The sequence below is a fragment of the Mytilus trossulus genome, chromosome 6, assembly GCF_036588685.1.
Source record: "Mytilus trossulus isolate FHL-02 chromosome 6, PNRI_Mtr1.1.1.hap1, whole genome shotgun sequence".
In the NCBI taxonomy this organism is placed as follows: domain Eukaryota; kingdom Metazoa; phylum Mollusca; class Bivalvia; order Mytilida; family Mytilidae; genus Mytilus; species Mytilus trossulus.
Window position 1 is genome coordinate 25,876,691 of NC_086378.1, and position 21,725 is coordinate 25,898,415.

Consider the following 21,725-nt stretch of genomic DNA (forward strand, 5'->3'; position numbering starts at 1 on the left):
CTCTTTTAGTCCGAGAAGATCTCTGGAATTTTTCTGATTTGATGCTTCAAGCCCATATAGTCATACTGATTTGTAATAAAGCAAACACAGTGAAAATTATAGATGTTTACTGCTCAGTTAGTCAAAGTATATATAGATCCCCAGGAGAGATTTACTGATCTGTACGTTAAAAGGAAAAATCACAAAAATACTGAACTCGAGGAAAGTTCAAAACGGAAAGTCCCTTAAAAAATGCCAAAATCAATAGCTCAAACTCATTAAACGAATGGATAACAACTGTCATATTCCTGACTTGGTACAGGCATTCCGATGATTTAAATCCGTATAGATCATCTGAATCTACTGATCTGATAATGAGAACATAAGCAGATATCGGAATTTATCGATTTGATAATGAAATCATATGCAGATCCTTTGAATGTAATTGTCTGATAAAGAAAGCATGTACATAAGTTGAATCTACTTGTCTGATCTATTGATATCATCATAATTTACGTATATACGGGTCTGTTTATAAATGCAAATTTAGATCATCGGAAAACTGGTCTGAAATTGAAGGTAAATGAAGCTTATCCGATTATTTTTTTTTATGTCTGAATGCAGATCATCGGATTTGGTCTGACAATAAAAGTAAATGTAGATCATCGAATTTGGTCTGACAATGAAGTAAATGTAGATCATAGGATCTAGTCTGATAATGAAAATAAATGTAGATCATCCTTTTGGGCTGACAAAGAAGGTAAATGTAGATCATCGGATTTGGTCTGATAATGAAAGTAAATGTAGATCATCAGATTTGGTCTGATAATGAAAGTAAATGTAGATCATCGGGTTTAGTCTGATAATGAAGGAAAATGTAGATCATCGGATTTGGTCTGATAATGAAAGTAAATGTAGATCATCCGATTGGGCTGACATAGAAGGTAAATGTAGATCATCGAATTTGGTCTAACAATGAAGTAAATGTAGATCATAGGATATAGTCTGATAATGAAAGTAAATGTAGATCATCATATTGGGCTGACAAAGAAGGTAAATGTAGATCATCAGGTTTGGTCTGACTATGAAAGTAAATGTAGATCATCAGGTTTGGTCTGACAATAGAAGTAAATGTAGATCATCGAATTTGGTCTAACAATGAAGTAAATGTAGATCATAGGATATAGTCTGATAATGAAAGTAAATGTAGATCATCATATTGGGCTGACAAAGAAGGTAAATGTAGATCATCGGATTTGGTCTGATAATGAAAGTAAATGTAGATCATCAGGTTTGGTCTGACAATAGAAGTAAATGTAGATCATCGGATTTGGTCTGACAATGAAAGTAAATGTAGATCATCATGTTTGGTCTGACTATGAAAGTAAATGTAGATCATCAGGTTTGGTCTGACAATAGAAGTAAATGTAGATTATCAAATTTGGTCTGACAATGAAGTAAATGTAGATCATAGGATATAGTCTGATAATGAAAGTAAATGTAGATCATCCTATTGGGCTGACAAAGAAGGTAAATGTAGATCATCGGATTTGGTCTGATAATGAAAGTAAATGTAGATCATCGGATCCGGTCTGATAAATAAAGTAAATGTAGATCATCCGATTTGGTCTGACAAAGAAGGTTAATGTAAATCATCGGATCCGGTCTGATAAATAAGGTGAATGTAGATCATCCGATTGGGCTGACAAAGAAGGTAAATGTAGATCATAGGATCTAGTCTGATAATAAAAGTAAATGTAGATCATCGGATTTAGTCTGATAATGAAAGTAAATGTAGATCATAGGATCTAGTCTGATAATGAAAGTAAATGTAGATCATCGGATTTGGTCTGATTATGAAAGTAAATGTAGATCATCGGATTTCGTCTGACAATGAAAGTAAATGTAGATCATCGGATCTAGTCTGACAAAGAAGGTAAATGTAGATCATCGGATTTGGTCTGACAATAGAAGGTAAATGTAGATCATCGGATTTGGTCTGACAATAGAAGTAAATGTAGATCATCAGGTTTGGTCTGACTATGAAAGTAAATGTAGATCATCAGGTTTGGTCTGATAATGAAAGTAAATGTAGATCATCGGATTTGGTCTGATAATGAAAGTAAATGTAGATCATCGGATTTGGTCTGATAAATAAAAGTAAATGTAGATCATCAGGTTTGGTCTGATAATGAAAGTAAATGTAGATCATCGGATCCGGTCTGATAAATAAAGTAAATGTAGATCATCCGATTTGGTCTGACAAAGAAGGTTAATGTAAATCATCGGATCCGGTCTGATAAATAAGGTGAATGTAGATCATCCGATTGGGCTGACAAAGAAGGTAAATGTAGATCATCGATTTTTTTCTGACAATGAAAGTAAATGTAGATCGTCGGGTTTGAACTGACAATGTAGGTAAATGTAGATCATCGGGTTTAGTCTGATAATGAAGGAAAATGTAGATCATCGGATTTGGGCTGACAAAGAAAGTAAATGTAGATCGTCGGGTTTGAACTGACAATGTAGGTAAACGTAGATCATAGGATATGGTCAGATAATACAAGTTAATTCAGATCATCGGATTTGGTCTGACAATGAAAGTAAATTCAGGTAATCGGATATGGTCTGACGATGAAAGGTAATGTAGATCATCGGATCTGGTCTTACAAAGAAAGTAGATCATCGAATTTGGTCTGACGATGAAAGTTAATGTAGATCATCGGATTTGGTCTTACAAAGAAAGTAGATTATCGAATTTGGTCTGAATATGAAAATTTAGGTAGAGTATCTGAATTTACCAGTTTATAATTCAAATCTACATAGCTCACTGGGATATACTTAATGAAGAAGTATGAACCGTTGGTTACAGATAAAAGTGATTGAAATCGGGATGAATACATGTACGTTCGTTAAAGTCCAGAATATTTTGGTTTCCCTATACATAGGTTCATTAGAGCTGAAGATTATCTAATATTTCTCTTGATGAACTACAGTTTACTGTTGATGATAATCCACACCCCGAAACAATGTTCCTGCTTGTCTCAATGGTATATCCCCTCCACCCCAATTAAATAAATCAAGAAAATAACTTAGCGTCAGAAGAGAACGCAACATGAAACAATTAAATGCATTTAAAGTTCAAAAGAAATTGTCTTCAACAACTCTAAATCAATTGATTGGATTTTTCTTATCATTTATTTAAAGTAAATTGTGGTGTTATACGCAATGGAAAAACTGATTTCGCTTGTAAGCTTCAAAAACTTTGATTATTTTGTTAATAATAAATGACTTTTTAAAAAGTTCTTACGAAGTATTGCTTCATCAAATATTCAAAATTCGCAAATTTGATTTTTTTTTTCAGATAATAAGCTTTGTTTAGTAAAATCATACGCCCGGAGTATTTCTTAAATTGTTTGATCTAATCCTCAGCTTCATTTACAATACATATTGGAAAATCCTCTTAAATTGATCCATCGTAGATTTTTTTTAAAAAGAGGATATTACTTTGGAAGAGTTTTCTTTTGAGATTTTTTCAATCTTCTGGTATTTTGTGGAATTCGGTCAACATCTGAATCACTGTTCTGCCTCTAATTTTTTCCTGAAAGAATTCGTTAACAATTGGAAGGTCTTGATATAATACAAATGTACTCATCTGGATTATAGAATGTAAACTATAACCTGTAGATTGATGTTTTTAAAAACAGATATTGTCTTAATGTTGTACAAGGATATGTTAGTGTAAAACTTCTTTTGATAACGTAAATACTTCAAATTAACAATGTCACTCAATGTTATTTAGCTTTCCTGTAAATATTGAGTTTTTATGTTTATTGTAAATTCGAACAAATAAGTCTCTAAGGCATTCTGTATTTTGTGAACTAATATGACAACATATTTCGAATATTTCTGATAAATTTTCTTTCTCTCACTCCTATGCACAACATTATATTGTCTGAAAGAAGAAAATATTTAGAACGCAAAATAAGACATGGTTTGTCCATAACAAGTTATGTCCGCTGTCATATCGTACTTATGCAACTCACTAATATGGAGAATGGAAACGAAAATGTGTCATAGAGACAACAACCCGGCCAACCAGGCATTGAAAAATTCTTTACTTAAGATATTGAATTAAAAATTTAGTAAGGTTTGAAAACTCCTGGTCAATTTGGAACAGTGGCGAAGTGTTATATTTATTAAAAATAGTCTTAAGAAATTGATGCCGACCCTTGTAGTCAAAAGATATATTTGATTTGTTAAAGAGAGACACATAATCAACTTTACATTTAATTTTGAAAACATGTTGAAATCTATTTGATATCTACTGTTTAAGATAATGTTCATGCGGTTGTTATCAAGATTCATCCATAAAAGTGCTATAAATGCACAAAGTTATAGAATATTATTTGTTGTGCAAGTCTTCATGAAATACAAATGATGGGTATATTTCCAAACATAACTTCTACAAACTGAAAGCTTTTCAGAACTATACAATGAAAAATACATATTTAACATATTTGATATGTTGTTAAACATAGGTTAGGCTAATACTTCATCAACAGTGCGATATTCGTTTACCAAAGCCAAACTCGCACCTCTTCCCTCCTTTCCAAAAAAAAAGAGAAAGAAAATCAACAACAAAAATTGTAATCTGTTTAATTTAGAATTTGTTTTTAACATGAAATAATGATTATGTTTTTTTACTGTATTACTTTAAAAACAACCAAATAACAGTGTGTCACTACTTCTTTTCATCTAAAAAAGATAATGTAAATAATTTATCTTTTCTGTCAGCATCCTTTTTTCCTTCTGAAATATGTTCTCTCTCTTACTCCTTTTAGCAGCAAGACATGTCTGATAGATAAAACAATATAAGAACGCAATATAAGACGTGGGTTGCCCATAATAAGTTATTTCCGCTGATATATCGTATTTTTGTACTTAGTTTCTCATATTCATGTTGTTGCACATTGTAAACGAAGGAATGCGTAGTACATGCCATCGATCATATATTAAGCTAAATTCATATCAGCCAAAAAGGGCCAAATAGCATATGTTGCCTTTCGTTTTTCCTGCTGGACGAACGAAGATCAAACTTTGTATTGTATGTTTTGGAGGTATATTTTTAAAGTTGAACATAGAGGTAAAATGAAAAAGCAAAATAGCTCGACACACCAATATATATCATTTTAAAAGAATACATATATAGGTTATTCTATTCCGAAATTCTCTTAAACTACTGAACTTCAAACTTTATTAGCGATAGTCTTAAAACATTGATTCCGACGACCTTGCAGTTAAGGGATATTTGTTATTTCGAAAGATTAAACATAGAGATTTAATCAACATTGCATTATATTAAACACGTTGAATTCTGTTATAGATTTAATGCTGTAAAAAATATTCATGATATGGTTTATGTGTTCTTGATAAAGGTAAATTCATAACATAGCTACGGATGTACATGATTAATTAAGATTTCTTTTTATTCATTTTGCTACATTTAAGAAAATACAATGAATGGATAGCATTCAAAAAATCATTTTCTATGAGTTTATAAGATATATATAAATATAAACTAATTTCCCCGAGGTTATCACCAGCCCAGTAGTCAGCTTTTTTTTTTCTCACGCATAGATTACTTTAGCTGGATTTGGCAAAACGTTTAAGAATTTTGGTCTTCGATGCTTTCAACTTCGTACTTTATTTGGCCTTTTTATCTTTTTTTTATTCGAGCGTCACTGATGAGTCTTTTGTAGACGAAACGCGCGTCTGACGAATACACAAAATTTAGTCCTGGTATCTATGATGAGTTTATTTATATACAATAAAATACACACTGATATCATTTTAATTAGAAAAAAATAGAAATTATTATAAATTAAGGAATGTATCTCCCTTATGCAAAGCTCTGATTTCTTTCACGGATTTGGCTATTCTTTTTGGACCTTTTGGATTATAGCTTTTCATCTTTTATATAAGGTTTAGAGTTCAAATATTTTGTCCACGAGCATCACTAAAGAGACATGTTTTGTCGAAATGCGCATCTGGTGCAAGACAATATTAATATGTTGTAAAACATTGGTCAACAGAAAATTAAATCAACAGTGCCTAAAGGATTAAGCAAAATAATACTATGGTAGTCGTTTACCAATTATTTCCTTTCCAATCGTTTGCAAAAGCATAATTCATAACCCCAGCCACCTACCTACCCCCCCCCCAAAAAAAAAATTAAAATAAAATAAAAAATAAAATAAAATACGAGAATAAGAAAGAAAGAAAATAAATGAAAATTTGTAAATCATTGTTTAGTATAGAACAGTTGTTTTAAAACATGAAATTAAGATTATGTTTTTTTACTTCGCTTTTTATCGAATAGACATGTTTAGCTTATCTTTTCCTTTCTTTTCATTTTTTCATTTACATATTAAGATATGATTTTTTCTGTTAATATCATATGTTTTAATGAAGAAATCGCCAACATTTCATAATTTGCCTCACCGATTTACTATTTTAAGATGAATTTCTGAAGCCTATTATTGTTGTGCACCATTATATCACATTTGACCATATTCCTAGTCCGTTTTAGTTAACGTCAACTTTTGTTGCTTTCTTAGAATTAATAAAATCTATCTAATTACTTAATCAGTAATTCGATTTGAAAATACGCATTAAAGCTAGTAGTTTGTACGAGTTCAACCTTAAGAAATCGATATGTTGTAGTTAAATGATTCACATTAATATTGGTCAAAATTTAATGTCTTTACTAAAATACAATAAATGATAGTTACAGAAATACTTCTGAATTAAACCTTTAATTAGCCTTCATTGGAGTTTGATTTAATGTAAAAAAAAATTAGAGATAGCGTAAATTATATTCATACACAAGAAAAAATCAGAAGTTTTACTAAAATCGAATGTGAAATAAATAGCATTGATAATAAACAATAAAGAGCAACGCATGTTCACAATTTCACTAAACAATTATTAAGTGGTAAATTTTGTTGTTGAAAAGGACAATTCTGAATATCGCATGGCATCTTCAATCAAAAATAGTAAAATTACAAAATAACTAAACTCCGAGAAAATTCACAACTAAAAGTCGTTGATCAAATGGCAAAATCAAAAGCACATCAAACGAATGCACAATAATTGTTATATTGCTGACTTTGTACATTCATTTACTTTGGTAGAAAATGGTGGATTGAACCTGGTTTTATAACTAGATAGACCTCTGACTTGTATGACAGTCGAATAAAAACTCCCTTTTATTGGCATCTTCAGCCAATATAGACGATTTAGAACCTGGAATACAAACAATTTAATTACAAACAGATTCGTACATTAGTAACAAACTTTTGTAGTTCATTTAGAAACTTTTTTAAATTTGCCAAATGATACTGAAGATCATCGAAATTTACCACAAGAGCTATTTAGATACTGAAATTATTTGTCTGATCTGTGAATTTATCAATGTTGTCTTATACCAATATTGCACCATTGGTTCTGAGTATGCCGGATGATGCACGCATAGCATGAGTTGTTTGTCATGTTGTCGCGCACGGTCTCGCGCTCTCCGTCAAAATTTTAAATTCGATATCTTTTTTGGGGTATTTTTACCCTGATTTTCTTGAATGAAATAATTACATTTTAATATCGGTAAAGTAATGGCTGCCTTTAATTGAGTCATCTGTTTAGGTATTTGAAATGCATAATGTGTTTACTTCTTCTCTGTTGTTGGAATTTCATGTTACAATTATTAAATTGTCATTCTATGAAATTTTGTAAGATTAAATGTATGAATAGTATAAGGCTACAGTGAGAAGTCATTCAAAGGTATTACTAATATGCCTTTTAATATTAGGACTTTACATTCTGAGTCTTAACTCACAGGTATACTTAGTGTAGAGCATAGCATATACATCGTATCTAAAGACTCGGACAAGGGTGTGTCCTTTCCTATTATTATTATCCGTTATAGTGGTTTCATCAACTTCGATTAAATCTATAAATGTCTAAATTATTACCTCAATTAATGTTTTTTTTTATACCAGAAGTTTGGCAAGCAAAAATTTTTATAGCATGTGTGTCTTTACTTTTGAAGAGCGGTGGTGTTTCGTTTTTTCTAGAATTTGCTTTGTAAAGTAGTGTCTGTTAATTATATTGTTTTTTTAAATATCCTTAAAAATGGATATACTATTTCAATTTACCACTCCCTGATATCTAAAACCCCTGATAGAGTCATTTTTTTCTAAATGACAAGAGAGTTTATTTGTGTAAATGAAACTGATCACATCAAAAATAAAGTGGCACAGATGTAGCATTGGCGCAAATGATTTCGATTTTGGCGTACATAGATGGTGGCACGGAAGTCAAAGTTATTTATGACGCAATAATGATGCCCGAAATCATAAATAAAAATCCATTGATAACTGAATAATTTTGTTTTCACAAAACAATATAAGAAAGCTGTCTTTTTGGTTGTTAATGACAATTGACTACCTGTTAGCATTCGTTTTAATTATTGCAAGGTTCAACAATAAAGAGCTAGTATTTAATGGTTAACCATGTTATTGAATTAAAGCTTGCTCGCCAAAGAAAGGTTTGAAACAGAAAGAATGACTTTGAAAGATAATAAAACGTTAAGGCGTTTAGCTATTAAACTTGATTTAATCAGCTTTGCCTAGTAATTATAAAATACTGAAAACGATATAAGGAAGATCATTTTATGGAACAAATGCATCAACTACAAAAAAAACCAAAAAAAAACCACGACGTATAACTTTTCATATTACTGTTTGTCCAAATTTTAAATCGGTATGGGTTGGCCCCTTGAAACTGGGTTTTCTATCCACTCTCTGTATGTGCTGTTCCCAAGTCAGGAGCCTGTAATTCAATAGCTGGCGTTTGCTGCTGTATATAATATTTTGTTTTCGTTTTGTACATAAATCAGGCCGTTAGTTATTTTGTTTAAACTGTTTTGCATTTGAAATTTCTGAATCATTTATGGCTGCCTACGATTTTACGCTTTGTGTTTAAAGGAGGTACGGTGACCTATAGTTTTTAATTTCTGTTTCATTTTGGTTACGTGTGAGGAGCTGTCTGATTTGCAATCATAACATATCTTCTTATACTTTTATATATGAAACCTAATTGCAGTAGATAAAACTAATATCAAATTGTATATATCAAATTTACTTATCATATATATACTATTGTGTGTCTGTTTATCCTTCTCTTTGTTAGCCATGGCGTAGTTAGTTTTTTTTTATCTTTAAGTTTGACTATCCCTCTGGTATCTTTCGCCCCTATTATATACAGAATTAAATATATTTATATATATATATATATATATATCCATTAGTTTAGCTAGCTATAAAACTATGTTCAATCCACCATTTCCTACATAAGAAAATGCCTGTACCAAGTCAGGAATCTGACAGTAGTTATCCTTTCGTTTTGATTTTGCAATTTGATAAGGGACTTTACTTTGTTCGTGATTTTTACTTTTTATTGAACTGTACGCTATTACATGTAATTGTTATCAGACATGATATATAAAATTGGTTCTCAGTTAACAACTCATATTTTTGAATGTATTTTATTTAAATAATCTGCTATCATTTTTATATTGTCTTTTTTCAGCACTCCATTGTTTAACAATAAAATCTACTTCTTGTGTAGTGCAGTAAATTGTAGTGATATTATACTGAGTTTGATTTTTTGAAGTACTGATATGCAAATGAAATTTACTCTTAGTATAACAAGTTATCACTCCAAGGTATTCGCGCGCACTCATGTCTATTTATGGCAAAACTGGTTCTAAATCTACTATGAATAAGCATTGAAACTAATAATCTGAAAGCAGTCTGCGAATACGTCTTTTACATCATAAAACAAGATTAAAGTGACCATAATTAAATTATACCAGATGTTTAATAAAATAATGTACTTTTGGTTGCAATTAATAATCTGTTAAACTGATTTACCTGGCCATTAAACCTACATCTATAAGTATGAAATAATTTACCGCTAAATTAATTCCTTTTATCGAACAGGTGTCCAAATTATTAAGATAATATAAAAAAAGTTGTTGAACTGTTTGTTTACTGCCATTTGACTACTATTTTTTTGTTATATAGAACACGTTAACCTAGTCTAAACTGTAATTTAGGATCGATAGCGAGGCTCACATATCAACAGGAAGATTAAATAAATAATATCACATATCAATAAACATTATTGTTTTGTAAAGCTATATATAATTATCTTAATGATGTTTCGCAGAAGAAATAAACATTATATTTTATATTTTTAGTCAGCTGTTGATCAGCAATCTTTTTTCTCTGATAGATACAATTTAAGACTGCATGATATCTGATATTTCAATTTTCGATGCAATTCTTCAATTTGTTTTAATTTAACTTCAGAATGTATAATTGACCCAAGAGTTTTTCATCATTTAAAAATGATAATTTCAAAGCAAGGTTTGTGAGTCGTTGTGTTATTTTTCTACAATAAATATTGTGATGTTGCTTTTGTAACTTACTATTGTATTATCAAGGAGTAAGTCTCAATAAGGATATTTGAATGGCGTGTAAAAGATGTACGAGTTGAAATAATAAAAAAAATATAATTGAAATAAATACATTTTCCCATATGAATCAAGATTCAAATCTAATCTATTAATTTTGTTTTCTTCTATGTACCAAAGAACTGTCTCTTTTTTCTTTGATAATCATACCGATTGATGAAAATTTACATATAGGCTATTTTTGGCCTGATTAAATAAAATATGTAATAAAACATATACCTTCATGTGCTACTTGTTGAGTTAAATGAGGTCGAACTTTTGTATATTTGCCCAAAAATCGGATTTGTGGCCATATTTTTCATTTCGAACGAAAGACATAACTTTTTTGTTATAATAGATAAACACAAATTGTCTTTTGTGAAATAATTTGTAATTTCTTTGTTTTATAAGTATTCTAAAAATTTATGTATTTTTTATTTAGAAATAACTCATATTTATCAAATGGTCATGAATTGAGAAAAAAAACGTCATTTTTGCTGTTAAATATACATATTTATCAAAATTAAAAAAAATTGCGCTATTTCATAAAATTTGGCCCACATATGATACATATGATACATTGTAATCTCCCTGCAACATGAAACAAAATGTCGTCTTGAAAAATTAAATCAGTTTGAATGATAAAATCAGTCGAAAAATGCATCTTTTCCCGATATGTCATAGTTTGACGTCGTGGAGATTACATTTTACGTTAACAACGTCATTACCTTCCCTGTAACTGTATCGTATGCCCTTAATCGTTGTCTGTTATAGATGACAAAAAAATGTGTTTTACTATGCCTATTTTTTTCTAGTTTGACTTTGTTTTTTCTTTTCTGTTTTGACTGTACTAATTTCTAGTTTGACTTTGTCTTTTTGTTTCTGTTTTGACTGTACTAATCTGTTTTGACTTTTCCTACTAGTTTCTGTTTTGACTGTACCAACTAATTTCTATTTTGATAGTACCTACTTATTTCTATTTTGACTGTACCTACTAATGTCTGTTTTGACTGTACCAACCTATTTCTATTTTGACTGTACCTACTAATTTCTGTTTTGACTGTACCTTCAAGGTTTTGTTTTGACTTTACCAAATAGTTTCTCTTTTAACTGTATCTTCTAATTTTGGTTTGACTGTACCTACTAGTTTATGTTTGACTGTAACTAATAATTTCTAGGTGTGACTGTTGCATAATTTGAAGGTACGTATTTTCTTATTAAAATTGTCGAAAAGTAATTTGAGACGACACTGGAGTTTAAAAGAACCGAAATTGAATAAATATGAACAATCAATTTTGGTTGTGACGTCAATGTTAACCAATTTGAAACTTAAAAGTTAACCTTGAATAATTGACCTCTAACCAGCGGCAGGCCAGTTTAGTCAGTTTTCACTGTTATATCAAATCTTGCAAATCGATTGACTGCATACCCAATAAATTTTAATGGGTTACAAACGTTATTTTATGTTTTGGCCTAATTACAATCTCAATTAAAGTTTTGCTACTTCAAAGAGCAGAATGAAAATTAAACTCTGTATAATTACCGGTAAAAAGCCACAAAATCTACTGCTGATTAAGGCAGAAGTTAAAGGAAGGAAAATATAAGGAGTTATGGGAAGGAAAATGTAAAGATGCATCGAGAGTATAATTAATAAAACATAGTTAATGGATGTATCAAACTAATGAAAAATAGGAATTCCAGGAATAGATTTCCAAAAAAACTTAAAAGATACATGTTTTATAAATATGAATAAATGAAGATACAGGGTATACGGCAGTTATCAATCCAGAAATGTTGTCTAAAGGGCTACATACAGATTTCAACAATAGACCTATATCAGAAATGTCTAATATGCCCCGAGGGTATCACCAAAACTATGTATAATGCGAAAGACTAAGGATTGTTTTATCCAAGGAATAGATTTACCTATAATTCGTATTTGGCACAACCTTTTCGAATTTTGGGTTCTCAATGCTTTTCAACTTTGCACTTGTTTGTCTTTATAACTATTTTGATCTGAGCGTCACTGACGTATCTTTTTTTAGAAGAAACGTCAGTCTAAGCTATAATTTTGGTACCTTTGATAACTGTTACCACATATCAGAATGGTCTAAGATTTCTCATCGATTTGCTTACATCAGCACTGTCTACATAGTTAAGCGAATTTTGTAAACGAAAGAAAACATTTACACATGTATTATGAAAGTCCAAAGTGCACATAAGATATTTCTATGGAAGATCCGGAGCGAAATTAGTTTGTTATCTATGAAATATACTGCGTTCAATCTTGCTGAGATATCTAAGATCAAATAAATCAATGATAAATAGTTGTCTTTTTATTTTGGTGCGATTGTTGGGTTATTTGAAACATTTGAAGTTCTAAAATTGGGAAAAAAGAAAATTTCAGACCAATCATTTGTTTGGGGACCACAAATTGATTTAAATCTGTCTCAAAGTAGTCATGTTCCTAATGAGTGTATAATTTCAATAATGTATTCGATCTTTCCGGTTTCACTCACTTGATAACAACTGAATCTATATATACATACATATATTTGTTCATGAAATATCAGTTGTTGTCAAATGTGTCAAATATGACATGTTCATTATGACTTTTTATCATTGTGACGCCATATAGGATATGTAGAAATATTGAGTGACCCAGTTGATGTATAAATACGTGTGGATTCATGATGATATATTATATAAAAAAGAAGATGTGGTATGATTGTCAAAGAGACAACTCTTCCCAAGAGACCGAATAATACAGAAATTAAAGAGTATAGGTCACAATACAAGGTCGTACATAGGAAGAAACTAAAAGAATTAACTTAAAACTACTACTTTATGTTCAAAGATAAGCACAAACTGTCACTTTACAGGAAGGTTGAAGTGAAGACAGTATTAGACAAGTTGTAAATACAGTAAAAAAGTTGATGTGATATGATTGCAGATGTGACATATATTTATCAATTACCACGTCACAGACAGAGATGTGAACAATTATATGCCAAAGTAAGCAAAACTTACATTTTTTAGTTATAGTAAGATACAAAAGACCCAAACAGATTTGATAAGAAATTAAAGTATATCGATGAAATTCATTCTAGGACAAAACCTAAATTTTAAAGTTCAATCAAGTGTACACTGCAGGCCTCCGTTATCTCCGTTTCACAATAACATAGTCGTCCAATTTATGCAATTATTTGACAAAAAAGTAAAGAAACATTTACTACAAGACTGTAATTATGTCATACGTTAGTAAATGGGAAAGAAAGAGAATGCAGATTTTTTAACTTCTATGTCATTTGGTCTCTAGTGAAAGGTTGCCATCATACCATGTCAATTTTTTTTAATTTATAATTCATGTTCTTCTTGTTACCTGTAAAGAATTGTATCGGGTTCATTAACATTTATCGCTGTCAACATAGTAAGTTTCTTTTTTTTATAATTTATTAAACAAATTTGAATCTAGTTCAAAAGACTTTGATATAATCAAAGCCTGAATTGGCTTGTCAGTAACTACTAGTAGTCCTTTGTTATTGTAAGTATCATTGTCATTTTGCTAAATTCTTCGGTTAACTATTCTAACATTGAACTCGAACTTCCTTTAAACATTTGTGTTGTGCGTTTTCCTGTGTGTTTGTTTATCTCTCATTGGCTAGAGATTGAGGGGGAAGTTTGAGATATCACAAAGCATGTTTATATGTCATTATAATTTCAACTGCGATATTGACTCTTTTAACGCTTCAGGTCAAAGCAAAACATGACAGAACAAAATAGAAATGCACCATAGGATGTTATATGACGCAGTTATTTGCTCTAACAAAATTGCGATATGAACAGCATTTGGAATTCTTTGTCTCATATCATCTTCGTCATCAATATGTTTCTGCGCATACCTTGTGCGTCATGGTAGCTCAAACAACAATAAATTGAAAGATTGCGTTGTAATCTCATAGAATTAAAATGTTGAATTTATATTCCATATTCAGCAGACGACTTGACAATCTGACGTCAAAACAATGCTTTGTTTTGATTAATATTTTCTTAACCTGTCATTTATTGGCCATTTCTGTTTGTTATTGGTGGTTATTAGTCATGACAAATCAAGACAATTGATATGAATGTAATATCATCATTGTTATAATACCAGGACACAACAGGTTATAAAAATCCTCGGCACACAGAAACAGGTCTCTTTTCTCTGTTAAATCGTTGATATATCTATAAGAAATTGTAATAACGTTTTAAAAATATAGCAACACTTTTTAAAAAAGGAGACGCTGCTTATACGTCAACGAGACAGTAACACAGGAAGTACCTGCTGAAATCATTTCCTGTTATGAATTGGTTATTATAAGTCTTCATGCAGTTCATGGAGTGTTTTGAGAAAGAAGTTTGCATATACTTGAATACTGCCGTAGCGGTTGTGCTACAAATCGAGGCATTAAAAACGTCATGTGATATTACTATTCGAAAGTGTGGTATTAATAACTTCACATTCATTTGTCGGATTTTCAATTATGGGGGCATATTAGTTGGTATGCGCTGCTGCTCTCTTAATTAATTTATTAGTAACCCCGAATAAGGAAATGGTCTAAACGTAATAACAGTTTGTCCTTGATAAAAAAAATTATGATTTATAACAACATTTGTGATTGCAAGTGAGGCAATATTGACAGAATGTGTGATACTAATGTTGGATTTTAAAACAAAAATGCTTTACTTTCATACTATATTGATGACAACATTGTAAACTATTTATAGTTGATCCTTTCGAGCATTTGTTCGATTGCTTTTTTCCATTTCTGCTTTTTAAAAACACAGACTTAAATAATTGAGTTTTATTGGCGAATTAATCAAAAATAAATCTGAGTGATTGACAGCCCACTGGGATATAAAGAATTAGGTCTGATATAAATGGTTGTCTTTTACTTAAATAATTTAAATTTGAAATAGAAAATCTCATCCATGTGTCAACTTCTATTGTCGCTTGGTGATATCCATATTATGATTCCGTGATGTAGAAAAATCGTTAAGTAAAATTGAAGTTTGATCGTTGATCTCTGGTCAAAGCAGATTAATTCTACGAGAGAAGAACAATGATAGTCACCGTGTATTTATATTACCATTGTGATTGATGTTAACATTGGAGATGACATCAATAAATAAAGATTTGTCCACAATCAGAGGGGATCATTACTGAGGACCACCTGTCTATGTCATCAAAACAAAGTTTTTTACTTGATTAAATTGATACTTGATCTCTAGACTTCACTTAATTACACGACACTTTCCCGGATTCATCCTGAAAAATATCCTGAATTGAAATACGACTTCGTAATAAAACTTTCATAACAAATTCGATTTTTCTTGGTTAATTGTTGGTCTTATAAAAATCCTGTCCGGCATTTGGCGTTGAGGCCGTAATTAATGTTTTGACGTTTTTGAATGTTATAAGTTAATTAATATGGTAGACCTATGTAATATTTGTTGAATGTTCTTTTAACGTAGCACTGAAAATGCATCGACATTACATGTGCAGACACATCTTTGGCGGATCAGTGATCCATAAATAATAAAGAAACGTTTGGTGATTATTTTATTTAACAGTTGATGACCAATCACCATTCAGTAATTCAATAAACTCATCAAACTTTCAAAGACCATTACAATTTGCCACTCTTAACTATAATATGCTTATCCTTTTTAAACAGAGCAAACAATGATTTGAGAAAGAAGACAAACCTTTTCTATTACGTGAGAAAACGCAATTGTTCGTCTACATTTGTCAATTGAAAACGTCAATGACAATACTGTGAAATACAAGTGATTTCTATCATAACAAAGATATAAATAGAAACCAAGTATTTACTATGTACTTTGTTTTTGTTCAAGATATTAAAAATAACGAAGATCTTATTTGTGTGTGTTGATGTGCATGTCATTGAAGTCTACATTACAGTAAAACAACTTTCTGTTGACGTTTTTATTGGATTACATGTTACTCCAAGTTTTAATTTGTCCATGAAACAAATGTATATAAGCATTGTGAAGGACAATAAAAAAAAAATGAGAACATGACCCTTTTTGATTTTTTTGTTGTTTTCCCTGATTTTTAAGACAACGCCAATTTCCAGCCTTATTCATTAATTTGGTGTTTTATTATGTTTGAAAACTTCTTTATATGATATAGAAACACCGTCAGTGTAACGAGTGTTCAACTATCATGCAAATATAATTTTGTATTTTATTTAAAACAGTTGTGTTTCTTTCCTTTTAGTTTGATCTCAAGTTCAATACTTGTACCTGTATCATTGTTTTTTTGTGGATAGTATGCTTTGTCTGTAAAACAGATTACAATCCACCAAAACCTAAATGATCTTTTTCATATCAATTACTCCATTATCCATACGTACATTATATCATAGGAATATTAATAACAGTTAAACGCCATCTGTACACCCTCAACATTACCAAGTGTCAATTACTATATCAAACATTTATCATTCTGCACTTAAAATTATCATTAATTTTAATTAAAATATTACGCAAGTTTCCAACTACAGTAACTGTTCGATCTGGGAAATAAAATAACGGAATAACTACGGATGTTTACAGATTTTGTTTTTGACGTTTTGTCAGCTTTGTGAAATCCTCTGTTTTTATCGATGAAGTGTCCTCAAACATTTTGTTAGCTTATTCGTACTTTCCTTTTCGGCATTTAATGCATAGAGGTTAAAATCCATCTCGAAAAATCTTACAAAAAAGTAAAATCACAAAAATACTTAACTACGAGGAAAATTCAAAAAGGAAAGTTCCTTATCAAATGACAAAATCAAAACCTCAAGCACATCAAACGGATTGATAACAATAATACAAAAAATACATTGTACTCTTATACACTACTGTCGTCTTTATTTACAAAATGCAATGTATTATATACTCATGTATCTATTCTTTGACCAACATCCGACTATGGTCTAAATTTTAAATGTGATTTATATAGATTATTTTGGATGTACATTAGTAGATGATAATATAGCTATATGGATGACATTAGCTATAAATCATAGCCATTGCATGCGTGGATTTAACTTGAAGGCAAATGTTAATCCGTTATATTGTCAAATCAGATTACAATTTACTTGTAAAATATACATCTGCTGCAGATTACCTTATATACATTAAACATTTATATGATAGATTGGAATGGGAATCTGACATTCAAACTTGCAGTATAATCACACAGAAGACAATTCAGACTTGACTTTTAGAAATTTTATTTTTCTTAACTACAGAACATTTTGATTTTCCAATGTTTTTTTAAACAATCGAAATCGCACTTTTATCAATTGTTGCATGCAAAGATTATAAGTACATATTGTTGGTATACAAACTTTCTTAACTACAGAATATTTTGATTTTCCCATGGGTTTTTTTTTCAACAGGCGAAATCGCACTTTAATCAATTGTGGCATGCAAAGATTATTATAAGTACATATTGTGGGTAAACAATCATGCCTTTTCATAGAGACATAGTCTTACTTACGCTTTGTAAAAAATTAAAAACTCAAACACGTCAAACAAATCGAAACAAATGCCATATCCCCAACTTCAACAGACATTTCCTTATATAGAAAAAGGGTTTTTATCTTGATTTTATAGCTAGCTAAACCTCTCATTTGTATAACAGTAAACATTTTTCTCTCATTTTAGCGTGAACTCATCTTTCGTTTATTAATTAAGAGAGTATTTTTATTAAGATGTCCTTTTTCCTTTCGTTTTATACATTTTCGCATTATGCATGTATGGCATTAAAGTTTATACTGTTCGTTTAAACTTAATGTTGCCTAACAGATTTAGAAACATCGTAATGTGTCTAACCTTACTCTATCTTATTTGTTTCTCCTTATTATTATGAAAACGTCATCAGTAATATGAGTCTATCAAATTGTGTGCAGAAAAATTATAAAGGCAACTTTCAATAAACGTTTCTCATGTTTTATAAAATTAATTTTAACATTTAATTTAATAACATGTTGCAAAATTGAATGCAAAATGAAGTAAGAGTTATTTAAATTATTATAAATTACCAACCAAAAATAATTGTGTTCAGCATAACATACAATAACATACGTTCAAAAGTCAATTACAGAGAAAATTGGTGTTTAATGGCAGGAAAATATCGGCAACAAAACTGCTTTATTTGTCCAAAAACAACCAAATCGATGACGCAGTGCATTTTGTCTAATTACCATGATTTTATAACTTCCGAATGGTATAAAATGGCGCTAACGGAGATGGTGAAACATCATCGAAGGCTTGGTTTGTAGCGTTTAAGGCACATTTGATCTTAATAAACATTAGTTATCAATATAGTGACACGATCTAAATATAGACTGATCCAATAAGGTTGTGGACAGTAAACAAACATTCTAACCAATATTTAGGAAGATTCGAAAGACATACTTGGGATTAAAAACTACTTTTTCATAGAACCTTCATACAATGAATAATGATAATATTAATTACAATATTAAAAATCAATTCTTCAGAGAACAATTGAAGGTCTTTCCACCTGTATAATAAGAATGAAATTTATAAAAAGATCTTAGAAAAGGTCACTCCTTGTTGATGTAATTTGTTACCTCAAACTGATATAAAAAAAAAAAGATTAATAGGTATATGTAGAAGACTTAATTGTTTTATAAAGAACAAGAAAGATTTTAAAGAAAGGTGAAAATCTAGAACGTCAAGTTGACCTTTGACCTTGACCTCAATTACATGGTCATATGTCAGTGATCTCAAATCAAAAGACCCCAGGTCATTCACCTAAAGGTTGTGGAGAAATACCGATTTCAAATACAAAAGGGGAGAAAACTCCTATAAGGGTTGACCAAAACACTTCGACTTAAATAGGTTGAAGTTGCCCATTATTGTAAACAGTAATTTGGCAAACATATTATATCATTAATTGTTACAGTTTCTTTTCAATATAGATTACAAACAAAATCCAAAATTAAGAATATGACCATGACCTTTAACCTTGACCTCAAATTCAAGGTCATATGTCAGTGAACTCAAATCGGAAGGCCCGAGGTCAATCACTTGTATGGTTGTGGAGAAATAATTATTTCAAATACGTAAGGGCAGAAAACTCCTATAAGGGTTATCAAAAACACTTCGACTGAAATAGGTTGAAGTTGCTAATTATTGTAAACAGTAATTTGGCAAACACATTATATCATTTACTGTAACAGTTTCTTTTGAATAACGATAACAAGCAAAATTCAAAATTTAGAACATGACCTTGACCTTTGACCTTGACCTCAATTTCAAGGTCAAGGGTCAGCGAACTCAAATCGGAAGGCCCGAGGTCAATCACTTGTATGGTTATGGAGAAATAAAGATTTCAAATACCGAAGGGGAGAAAACTCCTATAAGGGTTAACTAAAACACTTCGACTGAATAGGTTGAAGTTGCGCCTTATTGTAAACAGTAATTTGGCAAACATATCATATCATTAACTGTAACAGTTTCTTCTGAATAACGATAACAAGCAAAATTCAAAATTTAGAACATGACCTTGACCTTTGACCTTGACCTCAATTTCCTTCAAATGGACCAAGGACTTCATATCAAAAGACTGTAGGCCTCTACGACTTATACCGTATGAATTTATCCAACATATCGTCTATCTTAAATTTTCAAAGGGAAACAACCCCAATAAGATGTCTTGCGATCACTCCAGTCAAAATAAAACAAATCATTCTTAAGAGTAGACGAACAATTTGGTGAAAACAGTTTGTAAAAATCTTTTACGGTTTTAGAGATATAGCGATAACAAGAAAAAGGGGACACGGGGAGAAAACTCCTATAAGAACAATTGTTCGGTCACACAGGGTGAGTTTTGAAACCCCCATTACTGTACAACATCATTTGCCAAACATCCATTAGATATGTTGTAAAACAAAAAAGCATCTCAGACGGCAGAAGAAAAAAAAATAATCAGAAGAAAAACAAAAGGTCTTTCCACGAAAAGTGGAAAGACCTAATTAATAATGATAATAATAATAATATTAATAGATGTAACAGCAACTTTACAACATCGAAAGGCGAATATGCAGAGAGCAGCCGTGCTGAGAACTTCCTTCATACATGTATAATGTTCTAAATCACCCTAAGCCTAGAGAAGCTTCCGACGAGAACATCAAATATCTTGAATACCAAACTATATAAAACTCAACAAAGAGATGATAACCCAACACAACTAGTAACAAGTTGTATGACATATGCATGGCGTGATTAACATGTAACAACACATGAAATATAAACGGATTGGATTCGTTTTAGAATAAACTATCCATTCTTGTTTCAAAACACACCGTGTCACATTGTCGGCATTTGATGTTTATTCGTGTATTTTATACTGGGGAGTTAAGTGTATGTAGTATGTGGTTCATTAGTGTATCGCGTTTCTTGTTTTTATATAGATTTTACCGTTGGATTTCTCGTTTGAATTGTTTTACACTCAGTCTATAAATGTTGGGGCCCTTTATAGCTTGCTGTTCGGTGTGAGCCGAGGCTTCGTGTTGAAGACCGTACTTTGACCTATAATGGTTTACAATTATAAATTGTGACGTGAATGGAGAGTTGTCTCACTGATACCAAATCTTCCTATATCTATATATTAAGCAATATCTAATATTTGTACACATGTAGTTCAATCTCTACGTCTGACTGCACTACATTATCCCCAAGTTATGTAATGACACGAAATTTCCAATATCAAAATTAGTTTATAACAGGTTGTCTTGTTTCAGATTTTAATTTCCCAACTTTATGCTATTTCATTGAATAAACAGTATTGAAACCACAATAAAACAAAGATATTAGTATCTTGTTGTTACATTGAGGCAATGAGCCATGTTTCAATTGAACCAAAGACTTGATGTATTTTCCATTAAATAATTTAATAGTTCTTAGAGTTTTAATTCCCATAGTGTGGTATTAGATTTAAGAAATGAAATTAAAAGAACATTTTTCAATTCATTCATGCAATTTTAACGCGTCGTTTATATTTTTGTGTGATTGAAACGAGAAGAACAATCTTATCATCGTGGTAAAGGTCAGGTCAAAGTTTTTTCTAGCTTAAAATACGACA

At 30.6% G+C, this 21,725-nt stretch overlaps 1 protein-coding gene across 2 annotated transcripts in view; it reads left to right on the forward strand.

The window, feature by feature from the left end:
• Window positions 1-21,725, forward strand: part of LOC134720994 (D(2) dopamine receptor-like) — a 168,448-nt gene that overhangs the window by 101,220 nt on the left and 45,503 nt on the right. Inside the window, exon 1 of one of the 2 annotated variants that reach the window (XM_063583631.1) lies at window positions 5,391-5,417. The exons of the other annotated variant lie outside the window; for it this stretch is intronic. The gene's annotated coding sequence lies outside the window, so the exon portion shown is untranslated. Of the gene's footprint in view, window positions 1-5,390; window positions 5,418-21,725 lie in introns of those variants that run through there. 2 annotated transcript variants of the gene reach the window in all.